This window comes from Bos grunniens, chromosome 6 (assembly GCF_055505025.1).
Source record: "Bos grunniens cultivar Pamir isolate PY7600 chromosome 6, Bosgru_T2T1.0, whole genome shotgun sequence".
Lineage (NCBI taxonomy): Eukaryota > Metazoa > Chordata > Mammalia > Artiodactyla > Bovidae > Bos > Bos grunniens.
In genome coordinates this window covers 80,727,004-80,750,393 of record NC_141170.1, presented here as the reverse complement: position 1 = coordinate 80,750,393, position 23,390 = coordinate 80,727,004, and the positions used below count along the sequence as shown (strand labels likewise).

Sequence of the window (23,390 nt, the reverse complement as noted above, 5' to 3'; positions counted from 1 at the left end):
AAAGGCCAGACTAATGAGACATGAGGCTGTTCAGTTCAGTTCAGTTCAATTGCTCAGTCGTGTCCAACTCTTTGCGACCCCATGAATTGCAGCACGCCAGGCCTCCCTGTCCATCACCAACTCCCGAAGTTTACCCAAACTCATGTCCATTGAGTTGGTGATGCCATCCAACCATCTCATCCTCTGTCGTCCCCTTCTCCTCCTGCCCCCAATCCCTCCCAGCATCAGGGTCTTTTCCAATGAGTCAACTCTTCTCATGAGGTGGCCAAAGGATTGGAGTTTCAGCTTTAGCATCAGTCCTTCCCATGAACACCCAGGACTGATCTTTGAATGGACTGGTTGGATCTCCTTGCAGTCCAAGGGACTCTCCAGAGTCTCCTCCAACATCACAGTTCAAAAGCATCAATTCTTCAGCGATCAGCTTTCTTTATAGTCCAAAACATCCATACATGACCGCTGGAAAAACCATAGCCTTGACAAGATGGACCTTTGTTGGCAAAGTAATGTTTCTGCTTTTGAATATGCTATCTAGGTTGGTCATAACTTTCCTTCCAAGGAGTAAGCATCTTTTAAGTTCATGGCTGTAATCATCATTTGCAGTGATTTTGGAGCCCCCCAAAATAAAGTCTGACACTGTGTCCACTCTTCCCCCATCTATTTCCCATAAAGTGATGGGACCAGATGCCATGATCTTAGTTTTCTGACTGTTGAGCTTTAAGCCAACTTTTTCACTCTCCATTTTCACTTTCATCAAGAGGCTTTTTAGTTCCTCTCCACTTTCTGCCATAAGGGTAGTGTCATCTGCATATCTGAGGTTATTGATATTTCTCCTGGCAATTTTGATTCCAGCTTGTGCTTCTTCCAGTCCAGCATTTTTCATGATGTACTCTGTATATAAGTTAAATAAGCAGGGTGACAATATACAGCCTTGACGTACTCCTTTTCCTATTTGGAACCAGTCTGTTGTTCCATGTCCAGTTCTAACTGTTGCTTCCTGACCTGCATACAGGTTTCTCAAGAGGCAGGTCAGGTGGTCTGGTATTCCCATCTCTTTCAGAATTTTCCACAGTTTATTGTGATCCACACAGTCAATGGCTTTGGCATAGTCAATAAAGCAGAAATAAATGTTTTTCTGGAACTCTTCCTTTTTCGACGATCCAGCGGATGTTGGAAATTTGATCTCTGGTTCCTCTGCCTTTTCTAAAACCAGCTTGAACATCTGGAAGTTCACGGTTCACATATTGCTGAAGCCTGGCTTGGAGAATTTTGAGCATTACTTTACTAGTGTGTGCTGCTGCTGCTGCTAAGGCGCTTCAGTTGTGTCCAACTCTGTGAGACCCCATAGACGGCAGCCCACTAGGCTTCTCTATCCCTCGGTTTCTCCAGGCAAGAATACTGGAGTGGGTTGCCATTTCCTCCTCCAATGCATGAAAGTAAAAAGTGAAAGTGAAGTTGCTCAGTTGTACCCGACTCTTAGAGACCCCATGGACTGCAGTCTACCAGGCTCCTCCATCCATGGGATTTTCCAGGCAAGAGTACTGGGGTGGGGTGCCATTGCCTTCTCCTACTAGCATGTGAGATGAGTGAAATTTGTCTGGTAGTTTGAGCATTCTTTGACATTGCCTTTCTTTGGGACTGGAATGAAAACTGACCTTTTCCAGTCCTGTGCCCACTGCTGAGGTTTCCAAATTTGCTGGCATATTGAGTGCACCACTTTCACAACATCATCTTTCAGGATTTGAAATAGCTCAACTGGAATTCCATCACCTCCACTAGCTTTGTTCGTAGTGATGCTTTCTAAGGCCCACTTGACTTCACATTCCAGGATGTCTGGCTCTAGGTGAGTGATCACACCATCGTGATTATCTGGGTCGTGAAGATCTTTTTCGTACAGTTGTTCTGTGTATTCTTGTCACCTCTTCTTAATATCTTCTGCTTCTGTTAGGTCCATACCATTTCTGTCCTTTATTGAGCCCATCTTCCATGAAATGTTCCCTGGGTATCTCTAATTTTCTTGAAGAGATCTCTAGTCTTTCCCATTCTGTTTTTTTCCTCTATTTCTTTGCATTGATCACGGAAGAAAGCTTTCTTATTTCTCCTTGCTATTCTTTGGAACTCTGCATTCAGATGCTTAAGTCTTTTCTTTTTTCCTTTGCTTTTCGCTTCTCTTCTTTTCACAGCTATTTGTAAGGCCTCCTCAGACAGCCATTTGCTTTTTTGCATTTCTTTTCCATGGGGATGGTCTTGATCCCTGTCTCCTGTACAATGTCACGAACCTCCATCCATAGTTCATCAGGCACTCTATCTATCGCATCTAGTCCCTTAAATCTATTTCTCACTTCCACTGTATAATCATAAGGGTTTTGATTTAGGTCATACCTGAATGGTCTAGTGGTTGTAGAAGGGGCTTAATCTTTCCACAATAGACTATAATGTGCCATCTCAGTATAGATATATAAAAGAGTTGCCTGTTCTTTCTCTTATCCCTCTTCTGCATGTCCTTCTTTAAGACTCAGCTCATGTGTCACCGCCCCTAGAAATCTTACTCCTTCAGGCACAATTTTCCCTCTGGGAACATTGTATTATAATGATGTGTCTTCATGTCTATCTTTGTGACTCAATGTAAGTCTGTAAAGATGTTAACTTTTTTGGTTTACTATTTCATCTCCAGTGACAAGAAAGTGTCTGACCTATAGAAAGTGTTTAATATACTCAGTGACTAAATTAGTCATACCTTAAAGTATCTGCTTTGGTAACTGCGACTTTTTGAACTTTGACTTTGAAAGGAGCATTCCAACCACAAGATGAAAGATCCATGGTATGTTAAGATCTTCCCATTATTTCTGGAATATATCTTGAGCCCAGCAGTGGAATGCAGCTCAGTTTAGTTTAAAGAGCTCAGCAAGTTGTATGATAGAAACCAACACAACATTGTAAAGTAATTATCCTTCAATTAAAAAAAAAAAGAGCTCCTCAAAAAGTTTGAACAACTGTTCCAAAAGAGACAAATAAAAGTAATTCTAACATACTGTGTGCAGTGGTGACATTGCTTCTGGCTATTTCTCTGTTATCTTGAGATAGTTGAAAGTGAAAGTGAAAGTCCCTTACTTGTGTCTGACTCTTTGCGACCCCATGGACTATAAAGTCCATTGAATTCTCCAGGCCAGAATATTGGAGTGAGTAGCCTTTCACTTCTCCAGGGAATCTTCCCTACCCATGGATGGAACCCAGGTATCCTGCATTGCAGGCAGATTCTTTACCAGCTGAGTCACCAGGGAAGCCCTGAGATAGTTGAATGAGTAACAAATCAAATGACATATTTATATAGTGCTTTGTGAAGCAATTATACAGTGCTCATAAGACACTGTGAGGTAGGTATAGATTTTTATTCCCATTTTAGTGATGTAAAACATTAAGGTCAGAGGTGGTAAATGACTTGCCTAAGTCACACAATCCAGTGCTTTCTTCATTCCACTTTAGCTCCAAAGAGATGCCATCTCATTATCTATCTGAGCAGAGCCACCATATTGCTCCTGTGGTGAATAATAAGAACTAACTAACAGTGACCAAGTTGCTATTTTGTGTCAGATGTTGTGTTAAGCACTGTGCATTGATTTACTTAAGACTCATAAAATGTATTATTACTATTCCCATTTCATGGATGTGGAAACCAAGGCGTATAGATTAACTCCACAGACTCACATAGCTGCTAAATAGCAGTGCTGGGTTTAGATTTCAAGCAGTCAGAGAATACATCCTTAACCATTAATATACTGTTTTACAGTAATGCAGTTTCTTAAATTAGACCACCAAGGCCAAAATAATGGCTGTGACTCTTGTTAACTGGGTATCTTTGGCCAAGAAACATAGTCTCTCCAAGTGTCAGTTTCCTGATTTATAAAATGAGATGAAAAATAAAGACAGGAATAAACAAAATATTCCACAGTGCCTGGTACATAGTAACTGTTCCACACATGTTAGTTGTTATTTTAGTAGTAGTAGATAACAGAATATCTATCCCTGGATGACTTGATGGTAGGCAGTCATAGGAAGTCATTACTAGAACTTTGTAATGAAGTCCGCATAACTGATCAAAAAAGTTACGAAATTTACTCAAAAGAGAAGTGACACCCAGGCTATGAAAACCCAGTCATAGCTTAACCAGTAGGATGCCAGAGTATGAGGATGGAAGAGCAAAAGTCATCAAGGAAAGACCAATCAAAAAGTTTTGAGATACAACATTTGTGTATATGGATCCAATACTATTTCCAAGGGGAAAGAATGACCTTGCCTGGCTTTACTCCTATCTGATTGCTTGGAGGGTATATCAATTCAAGATTAAATATGATTGTATAAAATAGGAATCTGACTCCTATGGATTAACCTGATAGAGGATCTATTTTTCTCTCAAGTTCAGTTCAGTTCAGTCAGTCAATCGTGTCTGACTCTTTGCGACCCCATGGACTGCAGCACACCAGGCTTCCCTGTCTGTCACAAACTCCCAGAGCTTGCTCAAACTCATGTCCATAGAGTTGGTGATGCCATCCAACCACCTCATCCTCTGTCGTCCCCTTCTCCTCCTGCCTTCAATCTTTCCCAGCATCAGGGTCTTTTCCAGTGAGTCACTTCTTCACATCAGGTGGCCAAAGTATTGGAGTTTCAACATTAGTCCTTCCAATGAATATTCAGGAATGATTTCCTTTAGGATGGACTGGTTGGATCTCCTTACAGGCCAAGGGACTCTCAAGAGTCTTTTCCAACACCACAGTTCAAAAACATCAGTTTTTCGGTGCTCAGCTTTCTTTATAGTCCAACGCTCACATCCATACATGACTACTAGAAAAACCATAGCTTTGACTAGATGGACTTTTGTTGGCAAAGTAGTGTCTCTGCTTTTTAATATGCTGTCTAGGTTGATCATAGCTTTTCTTCCATAGCTTTTCTCTCATGTTGTTTGTTAATAGATCATCTTGGGCTGCTACCACCAGAGACCCTTCTTAAGAGATCACCCAGAAGCAGTTGTGTCCTTGACCAGAGGTCACAGCTCCTCTAAAATTGTCCTTTGTGCAAGCTCATTTTTTGGATGCTAGTGATCTCTCTCTCTTGTATGTAGGATTATTGGGTTGCAACAACCCCAAGATCATGCCCTTTTCCTACATCATGTCCACACATTTGTAAATAGTGCTTTTATTAAATCCTCTTTAAATCATCCTAATTTCCATGTATGCCATTAGCTTCCTGAAGGAAACTGATGAGAATAATCATCAGTGTCTGCTCCTCACTTCCCAGGACATATTACTGTGGTAGGAAGGAGTGCATTAAAGTGTTATGATGAATCCCATCATTTATTTAGCCAACCAGTATTTATTGAGCATCAGTGTACCAAAACAAGATGCTAGATAAAAATTGAATTCCTTGTCCTCAGGTAACTCACAGTTTACATCACCCGACTCACTCCCCTTGCTTAGTCTCCAGGCTTGTCAAGTCACCTCTAAATTGTATTTTGGCTTTCTGTGCAACATTCCCTCAGGGGTCAAATTCACTTTTCAAACTATTTCAAGATCCAGTTGACTAACAGTGCTATTGTTAGTGAAAATGAAGACATATAGAATAATACCAGATAACATGGATGTTGGAATCAGAGAGATGAGCATTCAAAACTCATCAGATGTCTAACTTTGGACAAGTTATATAATCTCCATGAACCTAAGTCATTTTTCTCATGTATGGGGCTAAAGTACATTCATGTCTTCTGACTGCTGTAAAGGCAGAAGGAGATCATGTCCACAAAGCTCTTAGCTCAGTGTCTTGTTCAATAAAGAAATGGCAACTATTCTAGTTTATACATTACTTTCTTGTATGTTTGGTATAAGCTATTTTTAAATGAATGGTTATTTCTTGAGAGGATGATTGTTGAGTTTCTTACATGCAAAACTTAGGAACAAATTCTAGTCTGTGGTGACTTCACCCAGAAAATACTACCAAGGAAGGCTCTCTCTGGGCAGCCTGAAAGTTAGTCTCAATCCACCGCTTTGCTTAAGAATGTGATCCACATTGACAAAACAGTCCCAGTCCTTGAGAGTCTAGAGTCTGGAGACTAGGTCAGGTGCTCTGGTGAGTTTTAGCAGGTAAGAAGTAGAATATCCAGGTTGGCAGAAGCAGGCAGAAAGTCTAGGGTTAGACAGGCTACAGGCAGGGAGCTATTTGAGTTCAGGTGAGGCAGGAAATGAGGAGATGAGCTGTATCAGAGCAAGGGAACTCAAAAGCTTAGGAAAAATGTAGCTGGGCAGAGGACACCAAAGTGGAATCCTAACTATCTGCTCCCTTTTATATTTCCTGTGCTGGCATAGGCAGACATGTTTAAAGATATGTGATTTTTAGCCAGAGGAGTGGAATTGAGAAGGTATGGTTAGAGTCTGATTGAAGAAGGGATAGATGGATTGGGAATTCCAAAATTTCTCCCAGTAAGACCTTGATTGGTTAAGACTCTGTTTTGAAAGAATCCAGAAAGAGTTCTTCCTGTTTGGCTATTGAATTCATGTAATAACAAAGCTGAAAATAATTCTAAGAGTTTCTCATTATTAAGCATCAGAATAAATAGCATTATACTACTACTCTCTTATGTGGTTCTGATTATACCTTGTTTTTAAATTAATAATACCTTATGATTCCATAGCACATTATAGTTTCAAAATATTTTTACTTAGATTATCTAATTTAATGCTTATAGTAACAATGTAAGTTATTATTATCTGTTGTTACTATTCTATTATAGATTCAGCTCAGTTTAATTCCACTGTACACTTATTGAGCACCTATTGTGTGCCTAGCATTCTGCTAGGTGTTGGGGGATAATGTCCTTCATACTTAAGTGAAGAGTACACAGATGAGAACAAAACTTATTTATTCAGAGCTCACTATAGGGAAGGAGTCAGCACCATTGCTTGCATTTGGCAGAATTAAAAGGCAAGCAGAGGAGTGGGGAAGTTTTATAGTGAAACAGAGGAAGGTTTCATCTGTGCCCTGATTGGAGGCTCCTGTCATGAGGAGGCTGGAGGTGAGCTGTTTACATGCAGGGCAACCTATAGTATTGATTGGTGGAGCATAATCGGCTTGTTCTGATTGGTCCTAAGTTGAAAGCTGGGCCAAAACTTAGGGAAGCTGTCAGTTATTGATCAAATGCTAATTGTTGTGGGCAGATTGCTACAGAGGTTGTGGTTTAATTTCTGGGACTGGTTGTTGTGGAACTTGTCATTCAGTATACTATCTATTGGTGGTCTGTTTGTATACTTTCTCTCAGGTGATGAGCACTTAACAACATGAGAGTATGAATTTTAGAGTCAGAGAGATAAACATTCAAATAAATCTCCTGATGTGTAATCTGGAGCAAATTACACCATCTCTGTGGACCTGAGTAGCCTTATCTGAGGCTACTTATCTTTTGGAGGTGATGAATAAACTGGGGTAACCAGATCTTTAACCAGCTGTCCTGGAGTCATGAAAAGTGGGGTGAAGAACTTGAGTTTAATCCGGGTTTTTCAACTCTCTTCAGTGCTCTTTCTGGTCATGACTTTCAGAGTTTATCATTGACTTTAGGAAAGCGGTGAGCATAGATCTTTCTTTTAATATAGTAGCAATGCACTTCTGAGCAAGAGTAAATATTTCCTCTTGCATCTTTTATCTGTGTAGCTGTAGATGGTAATCAGTGGACACCTTCTCTATTTGCACTAAAAGTTTCACAAGAGAAGCATGGTACACAGCTGTAGAGTCCAGAATCAGGGATCCACCAGTCCCAGGTTTCCATTTGGGGCTACTGTTTTCTGTTTTCCTGGGGATTATCACCTTTATATGCTAACCTCCCAGACAGACTCTCATTTCCTCTTGATTTTAATGTCTGCTTCCCATCTTATTCCTTACGCCTGCTCCCTCAGCCATCCTTGGAAAGTTTGTGCTGACCACTCTTCCAGTTATGGTTTCACAGTTTCTATCATCTTTCTTTTTTCATTATGCAAAAGTTACTAGGCAATGACTAGGTGCTGGGGATGTTCTAGGTATGGGGAATACGGGGCGGGGGGAAGATGATAGTAAAAGTTCCTGCCCTTATAGTGCTAACACTCTAGTAGGAAGCAGACAAGACACATATAAGAAAACAAATAAATATGTCAGATAGTGATAAGTTCTAAAGCAGATCAAAGGAGGTAGAGTATGGTGTGTGTGCACGTAATAGCTGCACCTGCTTAGGTAAGATGGTCAAAGAAGATCTCTCTAAGGAGGTGACTTTCAAGCCAAAGCTGGAATGGAGAGAGGGCGTGAGCTTTGGAGGGATATCATTCCTGATAGGGAGAATAGCAAGTGCAATATCCTGGAGGCATTTGTACAAGAGGTCCTGTCATTCCAGACTGGGGTTAGTGAAGAAACTTGTGCAGCTGTAGTTTAATAACTAAAATTTTAACTTGAGAAAGAAATGTTTGTAAAACCAGAAGAAGATTTATTTGCTAATTCCATTGGTTAAAGGAAGCATACAAAACTGATGCCCATTATCTTGTTTAGTAATAAGACTGTGGCATTGCAGCCCATTGCTGTTTCTTTCTGTCAAGGGTATCATGATGTGTTTTTGCCTTCACACGCTTGTTATCTTTTATTTTTGTTTTATTGTACTGTGATTTTCTGTCTAATCCTTGGCCTTGACTTGAACTTGCCTAATGTTCATGTACTTGCAGTTATATATTCAATAGAGAAAGAGTGGGGGGCACAGGGAGGAACATGACATGAGTGTGGCACATGTGATAGACACTGTTGGAGTGCTTGCCCACCGCTACTTTTTCCTTCTCTTTCTAGTAGCACTATCCTCCTAATTCACCCAAGAAATGTGCTTTACTCTACATTAACTATGGGGTTTGAATAAAAGCTGCCATCTTTTTATGGAAATTCCCCTCCCCCACCCTCCCCCTCAATTTCCCGGTGCTACATTGACTTTTCAGCACAGGTGATGATCCCAGGATGGGACAGTTGAGGTGAGCCAAAGGAGAATTTTCATAGTTTTTTTTTGGGGGGGGGCTAGAGTTTGGGAAAAGGATTTATATCCTGTTGGATGTCAAAAACCTACAGATGAGTGGGGGGTTGGTGCTGAGATCTATTGGTAGCTATGTTCTTTGATTTGTAGTGGTTCCTTGTGAGAGAGAATGAAGTAGTCACATCAACACAATAGCAAAGATGAGTGAGTGTGGTGGCCGTTTTATCTCTGATCCCACTCCAGGTTCTCTCTCCTGGCTGAATGCTAATTCTTCTCTTAGTTATCTGAAACTTCAAATACATTTCTCTTTTAAATTTAAGCAGGTTTGAGTTGTTACTTTCAATGGAAAGAGTTGTGACAAATGCAAAATACATTAAAAAATATACCATGTTGACCTTGGATGCATTATACTTTACATAAAACATTGTGATTATAAGTGATCTTATAAATACTGATATAATTCTCAGAGTCAAGTAGAGCAGTGCTTCTCAAACTTGAAAGTCCACACAACTCACCAGGAAGTCTGGTGAAAATGTGGATTCTGATCTGGTAGGTCAGAGTATGTGTGGGGAGTCTGCCTTTCCAGTAGCTCTTAGGGGATGCTGCAGGTTTGAAGACCACAACTGGGGAAGCATGAGACTAGATAGCATATGTAAAGCATCCAGCACATCAAGTTGGTGGTCACAGATGTCGGCTGTTAAATACATACATACCTATTGAGTTGAGTGAAAACTTCCGGATCCACATTGGTCTATTGAGGTAGGGAACTTAAATGATGCTGAAAATTGGGAAAGCAGTTTAATTCAAGGCATTATGAGATTTACTTACCAGAAAAACACACTCTTATTTTTTTAAGATTTGAAAATGTGAGTAACACATTTAAAAAATCCTCTGACTGACTGAGACCAGTCTTTTAAACAGATTCCTTGGTAGAGTGGAAAGTATGATTTTTCCTGAAGCCATACATCCTGGGGCTGGAAGTATATTTTGTTCCTTTCCAATTTTGTATACCGAGAAATTCCTAGATCTTTCATTCCTGTGTAGTGGGTGATTCTATGTTCAAATGTGCAAATGAGAAAATTTCTGTTTCTCTAATAACTGAACTAAGTATATCTTTTCAGCTTCTCTGTTTCCCCTTAGAGCAGAAAATTCAGTCTTACCAAATCTTGGTAAACTCAAGCACATTTCCCTTAGCCTCTTCAGATAAAATCTACTTAGTTCAAGATTTCTCCACCTCATTTACTTTCCTGTTTTCTTCAGGGATGTCTCAGTTCTTGCAGGCTCATTTGTGGTCCAGATGTTGGTGGGAGGCAGCCTTTACTCCTCATCCTTTGTCTTTCTCATTTATGTATTTGATCTGACTCTCCTGTATTTACATGTTTGTTCCTTGTCAGTCTCTTTCTAGGCCTTACTGCTAAGTCGCTTCAGTTGTGTCCGACTGTGCAACCCCATAGACAGCAGCCCACCAGACTCCCCCATCCCTGGAATTCTCCAGGCAAGAACTCTGGAGTGGGTTGCCATTTCCTTCTCCAATGCATGAAAGTGAAAAGTCAAAGAGAAGTCGCTCAGTCGTGTCCGACTCTTAGTGACACCACGGACTGCAGCCCACCAGGCTCCTCCATCCATGGGATTTTCCAGGCAAGAGTACTGGAGTGGGGTGCCATTGCCTTCTCCAATATATGCAAGTGAAAAGTGAAAGTGAAGTCGCTCAGTTGTGTCCGACTCCTAGCAACCCCATGGACTGCAGCCTACCAGGCTCCTCCATCCATGGGATTTTCTATCAGATCAGATCAGTCGCTCCGTCATGTCCAACTCTTTGCGACCCCATGAATCGCAGCACGCCAGGCCTCCCTGTCCATCACCAACTCCCGGAGTTCACTGAGACTCACATCCATTGAGTCAGTGATGCCATCCAGCCATCTCATCCTCTGTCGTCCCCTTCTCCTCCTGCCCCCAATCCCTCCCAGAGTCAGAGTCTTTTCCAATGAGTCAACTCTTCGCATGAGGTGGCCAAAGTACTGGAGTTTCAGCTTTAGCATCATTCCTTCCAAAGAACACCCAGGGCTTATCTCCTTCAGAATGGACTGGTTGAATCTCCTTGCAGTCCAAGGGACTCTCAAGAGTCTTCTCCAACACCACAGTTCAAAAGCATCAATTCTTTGGTGCTCAGCCTTCTTCAGAGTCCAACTCTCACATCCATACATGACCACAGGAAAAACCATAGCCTTGACTAGATGAGCCTTTGTTGGCAAAGTAATGTCTCTGCTTTTGAATATGCTATCTAGGTTGGTCATAACCTTCCTTCCAAGGAGTAAGCGTCTTTTAATTTCATGGCTGCAGTCACCATCTGCAGTGATTTTGGAGCCCAGAAAAATAAAGTCTGACATTGTTTCCACTGTTTCCCCATCTATTTCCCATGAAGTGGTGGGACCGGATGCCATGATCTTCGTTTTCTGAATGTTGAGTTTTAAGCCAACTTTTTCACTCTCCACTTTCACTTTCATCAAGAGGCCTTTGAGTTCCTCTTCACTTTCTGCCATAAGGGTGGTATCATCTGAATATCTGAGGTTATTGATATTTCTCCCAGCAATCTTGATTCCAGTTTGTTTCTTCCAGTCCAGCGTTTCTCATGATGTACTCTGCATATAAGTTAAATAAACAGGGTGACAATATACAGCCTTGACGAACTCCTTTTCCTATTTGGAACCAGTCTGTTGTTCCATGTCCAGTTCTAACTGTTGCTTCCTGACCTGCATATAAATTTCTCAAGAGGCAGATCAGGTGGTCTGGTATTCCCATCTCTTTCAGAATTTTCCACAGTTTATTGTGATCCACATAGTCAATGGCTTTGGCATGATCAATAAAGCAGAAATAGATGTTTTTCTGGAACTCTCTTGCTTTTTCTATGATCCAGCAGATGTTGGCAATTTGATCTCTGGTTCCTCTGCTTTTTCTAAAACCAACTTGAACATCAGGAAGTTCACGGTTCACATATTGCTGAAGCCTGGCTTGGAGAATTTTGAGCATTACTTTACTAGCGTGTGAGATGAGTGCAATTGTGCCGTAGTTTGAGCATTCTTTGGCATTGCCTTTCTTTGGGATTGGAATGAAAACTGACCTTTTCCAGTCCTGTGGCCACTGCTGAGTTTTCCGAATTTGCTGGCATATTGAGTGCAGCACTTTCACAGCATCATCTTTCAGGATTTGAAATAGCTCAACTGGAATTCCATCACCTCCACTAGCTTTGTTCATAGTGATGCTTTCTAAGGCCCACTTGACTTCACATTCCAGGATGTCTGGCTCTAGTTCAGTGATCACACCATTGTGATTATCTGGGTCGTGAAGATCTTTTTTGTACAGTTCTTCTGTGTATTCTTGCCATCTCTTCTTAATATCTTCTGCTTCTGTTAGGTCCATACCATTTCTGTCCTTTATTGAGCCCATCTTTGCATGAAATGTTCTATAGCTCCCTATATTTCTGGACTCCAGGTTCTTGCAGACCATTTTGTATCCTTCTTAGCCACCTCCCTAGGTCGACTGACCAATTCTCAGTCACTTCTGTATCCTTCTTGGGGTCATGGGAAACATAGCAACTCTCAGGTTTCTCAAGGATGCATCTTATCTATCTTTAATCAATTATTCAATAAATACAAGTATTTCCTATGTAACAAGCATAGTTCTGAACACTGGCACCAATATTCTTTACCCTAACATAGTGTTTAGCTTACGATAGATGCTTAGATCATGTTGCTGTATGGCAGAAACTAACACAACATTGTAAAGCAATTGTCCTTCAATTATTAAAGTTTAAAAAAGTTTATTTAACACATGGATATTTCCTAAAATGAAAAACTTTCTAAGAAGAAATGGAAATATTTGAATAGATAAATATTTCTCAAAATAACAAGTCATTCATGAAAATAAGTAGAAATGTTTCAGACTATTTTATTTGATACAATTTAATCTCTTCAAAGGTTTCCCAGGTGGCTCAGTGGTAAAGAATCTGCCTGCCAAGAGGGAGATGTGAGTTCAATCCTGTATCAGAAAGATCCTCTGGAGAAGGAAATGGCAACCCAGTCCAGTATTCTTGCCTGGGAAATCCCATGAACAGAAGAACCAGATGGACCATATTACATGAGATCACAACAGAAGTTGGACACGATTTAGCAACTAAACAGTGGCAAACAACAACAAATGTCTCCCCTGGTGGAGTGAAAATACCCCTTAATATCATAGCAGGGCAACTGAGACACACCTTTTGAATATATTTGATGTTCTAAAGATGTGAAGTGCTGTCCTGTGCTTAGTCGCTCAGTTGTGGCTGACTCTTTGCCACCCCATGGACTGTGGCCTGCCAGGCTCCTGTCCATGGGGATTCTCCAGGCAAGAATACTGGAGTGGCTTGCCATGTCCTCCTCCAGGGGCTCTTCCCAACCCAGGGATCGAACCCAGGTCACCCACATTGCAGGCAGATTATTTATCATCTGAGCCACCAGGGAAGCCCTGGTGTGAGATTATAGGCAAAATGTACTCAGTTGTGGCTATCATTGATTTATCTAATTGGATTCTTAATTTACTTAAACCTTCACTTGTTTTTTAAAGTGTCACTGATTCCATTACCTGGTTATTCAAGATGGTAGTTCCTTACTATAGCTCATTTCCTGTCTCCTCTCCTATACCTGGGTTGTTCAGTTTCTCTGTGTGTTTTGTGATTTAGCAGCATTACTAAATGGACAGCATGCTGGGGGAGATTATACACATTTATAAATAGGGAACATGTCTAATTGTGTTGTTTCGATGTTTCTGTCCTACAGTGTTTTGGGGTCTTAGAGGCTTTTGCATCAGGGAAGCAGGAACCACTTAAATTTTCTTTTCCTAAACATAGCTTCTCAACTCTACTTTGGATTGATGAATAGATCCTTGTTATTGGAGTTTGTGAGGATTTAGGAAGGGGGCTTCATTTGGAAGGGACCTACAGATTGCCTCTGCTCAGCAAACACCTGAACCTACAAGGGGTTTTATCTGCTTTCCTTGGGCCTTGGCTAGAGGTGAGCAGAGGAATTCATCAGGTAATCACTACCTACAATCAAGTCTTATTCCTCCTACTTTTCTTCCCTCCACTAGCTTTTTGTAATTTAATGTCTTTTTATTGAGGGGGAAAAAGAATCACACAATGTAATTTATTCTTTTCTGAGGTTATAAACTTGTTATAAACTTTCTTCTCTAAATTTCCTAATCCATTAGCTTTTTAAAGTTCAAACCCCATTTTCTTCCTTTAAAGTTTACCTTAGATAACTTTGGGCTTCCCTGGTGGCTCAAATGGTAAAGAATCTGCCTGTAATGCAGGAGCCCTGGGTGGGAAGATCCCCTGGAGAAGGGAATGGCTACCCACCCACTCCAGTATTCTTGCCTGGAGAATTCCATGGATAGAGGATCCTGGTGGGCCACAGTCCATGTAGTTGCAAAGAGTTGACACAACTGAATGACTAACACACTTAGATAACTTTAGGTTTCTAAACTATTTTCTAAGTTCTGAATTAAAAAAAAAAAATCCACCCAGAGACTCATTTGCCTTCCTGGCTTTTATTTGTATTTTTTTCTTCCTGAGAGGTAATGAAATCCCTCTTTCAAAAGTTGGTGGATCACAGGAAAACAGGAATCCTGAGGGAAAGAGAAACCTCATTCACTCTCAGGATTTTATCCCTTCACCTGTAAAAGGGGAAGAGGATCATTAGATAGCCAGACATGGAACCAGGATGACCCTTCAACAGAACTATTGGTACCTCTTGTGCTCCCAGAGATGTACCACACAGTATGGAGAGCAGAAGTGCAAAGGCAGCAAATAGAGATATACATGGACTACCAATTTTGCTTGTATTTTTATTTACCTGTAAAGGACTACTTACGCATCTTTTCATAGCCCTTGAGGGTACTTTTTGGTGCTTTTCTGCCATTAGATGTAGGCAGAGAATGCCTACCAAAAGCACTGGGTTTAGAGAATTGTTTTAAAATGCTTACTTGTGTCTTAGACTTAATTCTCCCCTTCTTCTCAAATGGTATCTTCAATCTTTATCAAATGGCTAAAGCCCAATCTGTCTGGGAGAGGGAGCTGGCTGTGCTACAAGAATTCATGTTTCCATCCTCTCAAGTCCCATCTGTGCCCCGGATGTCACCTGGAGAGATGGTTTTTTTTTGAAGAACAGATCAGGGACAGGCCAAGGACAAAGCATGGATGACTCAGTCAGAAGCCTTCAATAGGGGACAAGGCTGCTTCTTTGCCTTCTTTCATTGTTCCCTATCAAAGGGGTTGTTTAGTTTAATGCCCCTTTCCTGTGCTCTTAAAGGCTGCTTTCTGAGTTTGCAAAAGCTTCCTGAGACCTTTAGAAATTCTGTATGGTTATCTATCTCTGAGCCCTTTTGAGGTAGAATACTGAGACATTTGCTTCTCTCCCCAGGATTATGTTTTTAATTTTCAGGTTATTTCTAATGAACCAAGGCTGAGAAGAAACAGAGAAAAAAATTTTCATGGAGTTCCCCTCCCCTACTCAACATACCCTTTCCCCCAATACATACGCATGTGCATACATGCACATACATGCTGCAAATGGAAAAAGTGTTCAAAATAGAGGCAGACTAATTATCCAGGTTGGAATAGGGCCAGGATATTGGTCATAAGATTCTCTCTCTTCCCTCCACAGTTTCTTTTCCTCTCCCTTCTGTCATCTTTCCTCAACCATCAGGTGGGTGGGTGGGTTGCTGGCTGGCTGCTGGTTGGCAAACAGAAATAGTCTAGGAGCAAGTGTTCTTGGGATATATTCACTAAAGGATGAACCAGAGTGATTTTTCTCTCCACATCCAGCCAATTTACATACAAGGAGAGCAGGTGGGGAGGAGTTCATGAAAGACTGTAGATACAGAGATGTAAATCTGACTATGTTATAGTAAGATTGTCCAAAGTGAAAAAATGGCATGTGGAAATTAAATTATCTTGAACAGATAGAAGTAGGATGGGAAGTGTTTTACCCAAAGAGTAGTAAATAAGGGATGTACATATCCATCAGAGCAGATAATAAGTCATTCCGTTCTGAGGGGTGCACAAATAAATGTGGATGCCTCTAAAGAGAAAGGATTCCATTGTGAATTGGCAAAGAGGGTAATTAAAACCTGTGAAGACACCAGGAGCTGAGCAACTTAAATGGGCCAGGTATGTTTAATCAACCGGCCTTTTCCTGGTTTGTGATGTGTCCTTAAGTTAGCAACACCGTATTGTTTGTACAAGGAAACTGTGCTTGCTGATTAATTCAGTCATCAAAGATATGCCCAATGAGTGCTGCAGTTTGTAATCTGGATTTCAAAGCTGCAGACTGTTGATGTTCAGACAGTTTAAGAGGATTTGTTCAATAAGCAGAGATTTGTCTTGCAACAAGTCTGTCTGGGCCACCTACAGAAGAAAGCAAGCAGAACTCCCCAGACTTGCTTTTGAAACACTCTAGCAACTCCTTTTAGGCTACATGATCTTTTTGCTCTGACCAGGCTGGTCTCGTCACCACCCAAATCACCTGTCCACCTGATTCTGGGCAGTGTGTCTTGGCTGATGCTCTTTCTTTCATCTAAAATGTCTTTTTCTTGTCCTCAATCCATCTAGGTACATAATTTTTCTTTGGGTCTCTCCCTTTGGATGTAAATCCTACCAAAAACAATTTCATTCTATGATGACAGAACCTCCTAGTTGGAAGGGAGGAATCTCAAGGATTATCTACTGGAATCAGTATTTGTTGTACAACATGGTGGGAAGGACACAGCCTTTAGCTCAACTTGGTAACAGTTGCTATATACTTTAGGCCCCGCATTATCATATTTATTTCTCATAGAAATCCAATAGGAGAAAAATGAAGCACAGAAAGATTAAATAACTTGTCAGGGCTATATGCTGAATGATTAGTTATTTGTAATTATAACCAAAATCTCTCTAACACCAATGCCCAGTGCATACTTCTACTATAATTTCCCTGGCTTGGGAAAATAATTTGCATTTCTTTTGCCTTCCATTTGTGGATAAGTACTAGAGATTATATACATTCAACACCTATTACAATGCCTGACAATATTAAATGGCAATTAGTTATTATTAATAATCATGTGATTGTTTTGCCTCTTGATATTTAGAGTTTGATCTGTGGATCAGAGCATCAACTCTACATGGGAGCTAGTTAGAAATTCAGAATCTCAGACTTCAGACCTCTTGAATCAGAATCTGCATTTTAGCAAGATCCCCAGATGATCTGTATGCAATTTAAAGTTTGAGAGACACTTGACTACCCCCATGCTTGCATACCCACTAGGAATGAAACTTGTTACCTTTTTTCTTTACTCTTTAGTTAGAAATATTCTACACTTCCAGAAATATGACAAGAATAGTACAAAGAACTTGTTGCTTTTAGTGGAGAATGGTATTTTGAAAGATCCATGTGCCATGTGTGCTGGAACCATGGGATTCCTTCCAGCTTTACCACTTTTCACATTTGTAACTCCTTTTTCTGATGGTGAAAAACATGGGATATCTATTACCCCCAGTTTGTTTATGTATAATATTTGCTTGTTCCCTTCATATGTAACCAAAACCAATTTCTGATCTGCCCATCTTCCCATTTGACAAGTCTTCCTTATATAGGTTGGGATCCCCACCAGCTTACCACTAGTCCTGGTGGCCTATTTTTTTTTTCCCCCTGAGGCAGCTTCTTCTAGCCCAGAATAGCTCCTACCAAAAGAAGTTTCTTTATTATATTGAACCAAAATCATATTCTTGTAGCTTCCTCTCCTCTCTTTTTCTACTTGGGAATACAAAGTTTTAAGTGTGCTCAGATCTAGTGTGATGTGGTTGGAAAGGGCATGACCTGGAGTATGACACATTCTACATATGCATTTTGTCAGAACTGTTCATATTATGTGATCTCTCCTTGCCTCAGTTTTTTTCATTTGCATAACTAGAGACAACACACCTACTTTTAGGTAATTGAGGCCCAAGTGAGACAAGATACAAATGGCTTAGCAGAGTGCCTGGCTCATATTAAGGCAAATGACATGAAGCTCCTCCCTCCATTCATATGATTCCCTGGTGGCTCGGATGGTAAAGAATCTGCCTGAATGTGGGAGACCCAGGTTCCATCCTTGGGATGTGAAGATCCCCTGGAGAAGGGAATGGCAAACTCCAGTATTCTTGCCTGGAAATTCCATGGACAGTAGAGCCTGGTGGGCTACAGTCCATGATGTCACAAAGAGTCGAACATGACTTAGCTACTTTTATTTCACTTCACTCTCCATTCATTCCCTCTTTCCCTTCCTTCCATCCTTCCTTCCACAAAACATTTGCTACATCTATAATCTGTGTTGCATAGTGTTAATAGTTAACAAAATAGACATTGTTTCTTCTCCCACAGAGCTTCAGGTAAACGGGTATATTTTTAAAATAACTCAAATATGCAATTAGAGGTTGTACTGAGTATATTCTCTTGGTACTGGAATATAGGGGTAAGCTAGATAGAGAAGGGTCTCCTCTTTATGGAGGTTTTATTCTAGGGGACAAGAGAAAACATAAACAAGAAAAAAGTAAATGCAGAAGATAATATCAGATAATGATGAGTGCTGTGAAGGAACACAAGCCAAATGATGTAATTATGATGGAACAAATGAAGCCTCTTTGGACTGTGTGACTGTAGAGGCTTCTCTGAGGAGGTGGCCTTTGGATTGAGCCCCAAGAGGCAAGGAGTCAGCCACATGAAGATATGAAGAAGAATGTCCTAGGAAAATGGAACAGCTGGACAGAAGGAATTCATGTGTTTGAGGAGCAGAAGGAAAGCCTTTGTGACTGAAGCTCAGTGAGAGGTGAGTGGTGTGAGATGGGCTAGAAATGGAGGGCCAGTGGGTCGCATAGAGCTTTGGAGTCCACAGTGGGCTGTTGTATGCCATGTCACTCTAGATAAGAAGTTGACTCTTTTGAGGGCCCTATCTGTAAAAGGGGGGTGCTAATATTCTCTAGACTGACTTCATAAGGTTTGTTATAAATATAGAAAGTGAAAGTGGTAGTCACTCAATTCTGTCCAACTTTTTGTGACCCCCATGGACTGTAGCCCACCAGGCTCCATAGGCCATGGAATTCTCCAGGCAAGAATACTGGACTGGGTAGCCATTCCCTTCTCCAGGGGATCTTCCCAACCCAGGGATCGAACCTGGGTCTCCCCTCATTGAAGGCAGTTTCTTTACTGTCTTTACAAGCCACCAGGGTTGTAAATATAAATCAAGGTGTAATATAAGAATTTTTTAAAGCTCAATGTGATTGTTGTTGTCTGGTAGGCATTTGATGCAATTCTTGGTGCATGGAGAATCAAACAAAAGAATAAGATAAGATGCAAAAGATGGCCAACTATGCTGTCTTTGTCATTCCTTAAAGGGAGGATCAAGAGGCACTTGGAAAAGGGCTGCAAACTTGGGATCACAATAGAAGAAGCTTTTTTAGTGGAGACATAATGAATTTTTAGAATGTATTTTCAGGGAGGCAGGTAGATAGCATTTAATGGCCTAACAAAAGCACTTTCTTTAAAATGCACAAGTAAAAAGGTTAACAATTTGAATCTATCTTGACATTTCCGAGTGTCAGCCCCAGGGCTATTTTCTTCCTTGCTTAGGATCATCATTTTCATGTATACTCACACTGTGATTTCCTGGGCTGGACCACCCACCATAGAGTGGAGGCTGAGCATGAATGTAAATAGGAGCAGTTATTGGGCAGCATCTACACTCGCTGTGCATTTCTTCCTTTACTGTTTATTGCTTTATCCCGTGTTGTTGTAACCTGGTCATAATGTAGATCATGGTGGTCTTGGACTGAAGTCCATCCTTAATATGCCATAAAAACACTTGCTAAATTGAATAGATCCTGTGTTCTATGGACAACTGTATTGCTCTTCAGTGAGCTTGGAAACCAGCATATCCAGTGATCTTGATGAGTTGGATGGTTTTAGGAAAACCAGGAAGAAGGTGAGGAATGTCTTTTATGATTTTGTCCCTTTCCCCTCACCGCCCCCTGCCCCAACATTTTTTAAACCAGTGCAATGCTGGATATCTTCCTCATGAGAGAATTAACCCCAGAGCTAACCTTACATGACTTCCTCCTTCTGAAGATTCTGGTGGTTATACCCTCTCCTGGTCTTCTGGGGCGTAGGGGTGCTAATAGCTCAGTTGCCATGATGAGCTCCAGGTTCTGCATTATTCTTTGTGGTTACCATACACCCACCCTTTGTAAACAAGCCACTTTGTTAAATAAATCTTTTTCAAATTATCCTATCAGAAGTGTCCTCTGTGTGAGATCCGAACTAGTTCAGGTACTGTAATTGTTGGCTGACAAACCCTGTAAGCATGGCCTGTGCTCAGAGGCAACATTGTATAGTAGAAAGAGCTTTGAGTTCAACTGGATAGTGTTTAAGTTCGGTTTTTGTACTTCCACATTTATTACTGTGGGCTGTCTATAATGTCTTTGGTCCTCAATAATAAAATAAGATAATATCTTATTATCATTTTGGTGCTTATATAAAATGTCTGCACATAGTAGAGTCTCAATGTCTGTTTTCACAAATATTAACATAAGAATAAAAGGCCAAATGAGATTAGAAGAGGCACAGGCAACCTGGTGAAAAGTTGAGTTAAGGCCAGTCCCTGAAACTCTCTTCATCCAGTCCCAGCGTTTGTTTCAGTCTTCCTAGCAGGCCCCTCAGGAGAAAGGGGAACATGAAAGGTGGTGAGTTTCTATCCAGGTCAGTGAAACTCTGGTTCTCACTGGAGAAATCCTTCTCAGACAGTTGAGTGGAGCAGAGCTCAGCCAGCCCAGCTGATGTCACCCAGGTAGGGAGAGCCCGAGGCTCCCGGTGCTCAGCAGAGGGTAAAAATGGCAGGAAAATGATCAGGTCCAAATGATCAGCCATGTGGGTCCAGAGTCTTTTTCATTACCCTGTGCTTTTAAGATGTTGAGCATTAGCTCAGTTAAAACAGGCTTTAGGTTATTTGTACCTTTTCCTTTTTCAATCAGGAAACGCCAGAAAGCAAATTCATGAGCATGGCCTTAACATTTTTTGTTTTGACTTCCCTATGACCTTTCCATTTTTCTTCTAGAGCAGACATTTTGGGACCTCTACTGAGGGTTTCAAAGGCTCTGGGATCCATAGTGAGTAGAGAAATAAAATTGGACTGACGCAAATGTATGTGTACAGCACATGCATCTGGTTTTTCTATGTCAGGTTTCCCTCTGGGATAATTTCAGTCTTTGTCCTGGTATCTCTTCATCATTAGTGTGAATTTGTGAGGTCTGGAGTATGTAGTTTTGTCCCTCTCTTACGGGCAAAGCCAATGTCATCTTATACTGTGAGGATATTCCTGCCACATTCTCAGGCCTTCAATAATCTTGTTGCCCTTCTCTGGACCTTTGCATTTCCTGTTACCTCCAAAAATGTCTGTCCTTGGATACAGTGACATAGCTGAATGCATTATACATAAAAGTGTGAATGTCCCATTGGCTTATGTTACAGTTTTATGGCATTTTTCATATTATCTGTTCACTTCTTAACGTAGTCTAATTTGTACACTTTCTGACTGCTGCTGTGGTTTCTGCAAATATCTTTATTGGGCTGTCCTTAGCTATGCCTGGATCTGCTTTCTGTGAGGTGGCAATTAATTTAGATTTATCAGTATATGGGGGCATTCTACAGTCTCCTCTCCAAAGTTCTCTTATTAAAATAAGAATGTGGAAGATTAACACATTTAATTAATAGACAAGATATTCATTTGTTCCTAAGGCCATCTACTCAAAAGGGTGATAAATGATAAGCATTTTCTAAGATATAATTCTAATTATGGGATAAGTTTTAGTGGTATTTCTCTATAATGTATATAAGCATGGTGTGACTATTTGATATGGTATTATTCCATTAAGCAATTCCATAAGGATGTGTTATTGAAGAAGGAATTCATAAGGGCCTGGACTCCATCTTAGGCCTGTTCATGCTGATCATGCTCGGACACCTTTCCAATGGACTCTGAACTCTGTGTTTAGTGCCTATGAAAACAGCAACAGAAGGATAAGACCCCCTCCAGACAGGGGAACCTTGAAGATCATATCTAGGTTACTCATCGCCTAAGAGAAACATACACTAATCACCCCTTCCTCCAGACAGGCCATAAAATTTTCTGTATCTATCAGAGTGTAACCTCAGGTTTATTGATTATTGGCTAATTGACTGTTTGAGCACATGAGCACATAGCATGTGAATGATGGGCTTATTGGGATTGTATTTTCCTTGGTTTATGTAAGTCTCAAGGAATTTGGGGTGGTGGGTTTGGACATGTACACATGGGGTATAAAAGATTTTCACAAATGCTGGTCGGGGTCCTTGGCTAAGAGGAGACTCTGCCTTGGGCCCGCCGGTGTAATAAACTGCACTGCAGTATCTGCATTGTCCTTCTGAGTGAGTTTGTTTCCCGGAACACGTGGCTACAACATTATGAATGAATCAACAGTGTCTTTTTCTTTGTCTCTCAATCGCACATGTAATGCATATACATAAGGTCAGACATACCATAAGTTATAATACATAAGAGTACCTATATGTGTACCCATACATGCACTCGTAGAATTGCTGACCCAAACTCTCTAGGGTGGGTGAGTTTTCTAATCCCTGCTGTTAGATCTTTACTGATTTATCTATGCCATTGTCCCCAGTAGCTGAGATCACCTTTCTCTCTACTGTCTTTCCTTTTTCTCTCTTCTTTTGAGATCTTGTCCTTTCTAAAGCCCAGGTCAAATCCCATCTTTTCTGCCTGCCCTGATTAGTCCAGCCCACTTTGCTTTCGACTTTGTTTCTATTCAGGTAGCATTCACGGTCAGTAACATATGATCTGAGATTACAGTTATTATCTAATTTCTTCAGGTGATTGATGTTGCCTCAGTAAGATTGGGGACCCTTGAGGAACCCTATGAGAGGTCTCTAACAGTGCCTGGAATAGTAGATTTTTAAAAAATTTTAGTTGCTTCCAATATGAAATATTAAAGTCTTTTGTATTTTTTATAAACATGTAATATTATATTGAAGCAGTAATTGATGTCAGTAAATACCTTTGTGTAATGCATATATAAGTAAAGAGAATAGCCTGTGGTAAAACAGTGAGCTTAAAAAAATCAGAGCATGTTTAATATGAGATAATTGTTTTTTCCTAGAACAGGAAGTTTTTCATCAGTGTAGTTTTTGTGAAGCTACATGTGCAGGAGTAGCCTACGGGGGTGTTTAGAAAAAATTTGTCTCTGAGGAGCTCTTAGAAAGTTGGCTTGAAGTCA

At 40.7% G+C, this 23,390-nt stretch overlaps 1 long non-coding RNA gene across 9 annotated transcripts in view; it reads left to right on the top strand.

Moving 5' to 3' along the window:
• The window catches only part of LOC147370916 (uncharacterized), a 432,430-nt gene that overhangs the window by 77,893 nt on the left and 331,147 nt on the right, over positions 1 to 23,390 (top strand). Inside the window, exon 3 of one of the 9 annotated variants that reach the window (XR_015165615.1) lies at positions 10,408 to 10,970. The exons of the other annotated variants lie outside the window; for them this stretch is intronic. This is a non-coding gene — a long non-coding RNA (uncharacterized LOC147370916). Of the gene's footprint in view, positions 1 to 10,407; positions 10,971 to 23,390 lie in introns of those variants that run through there. 9 annotated transcript variants of the gene reach the window in all.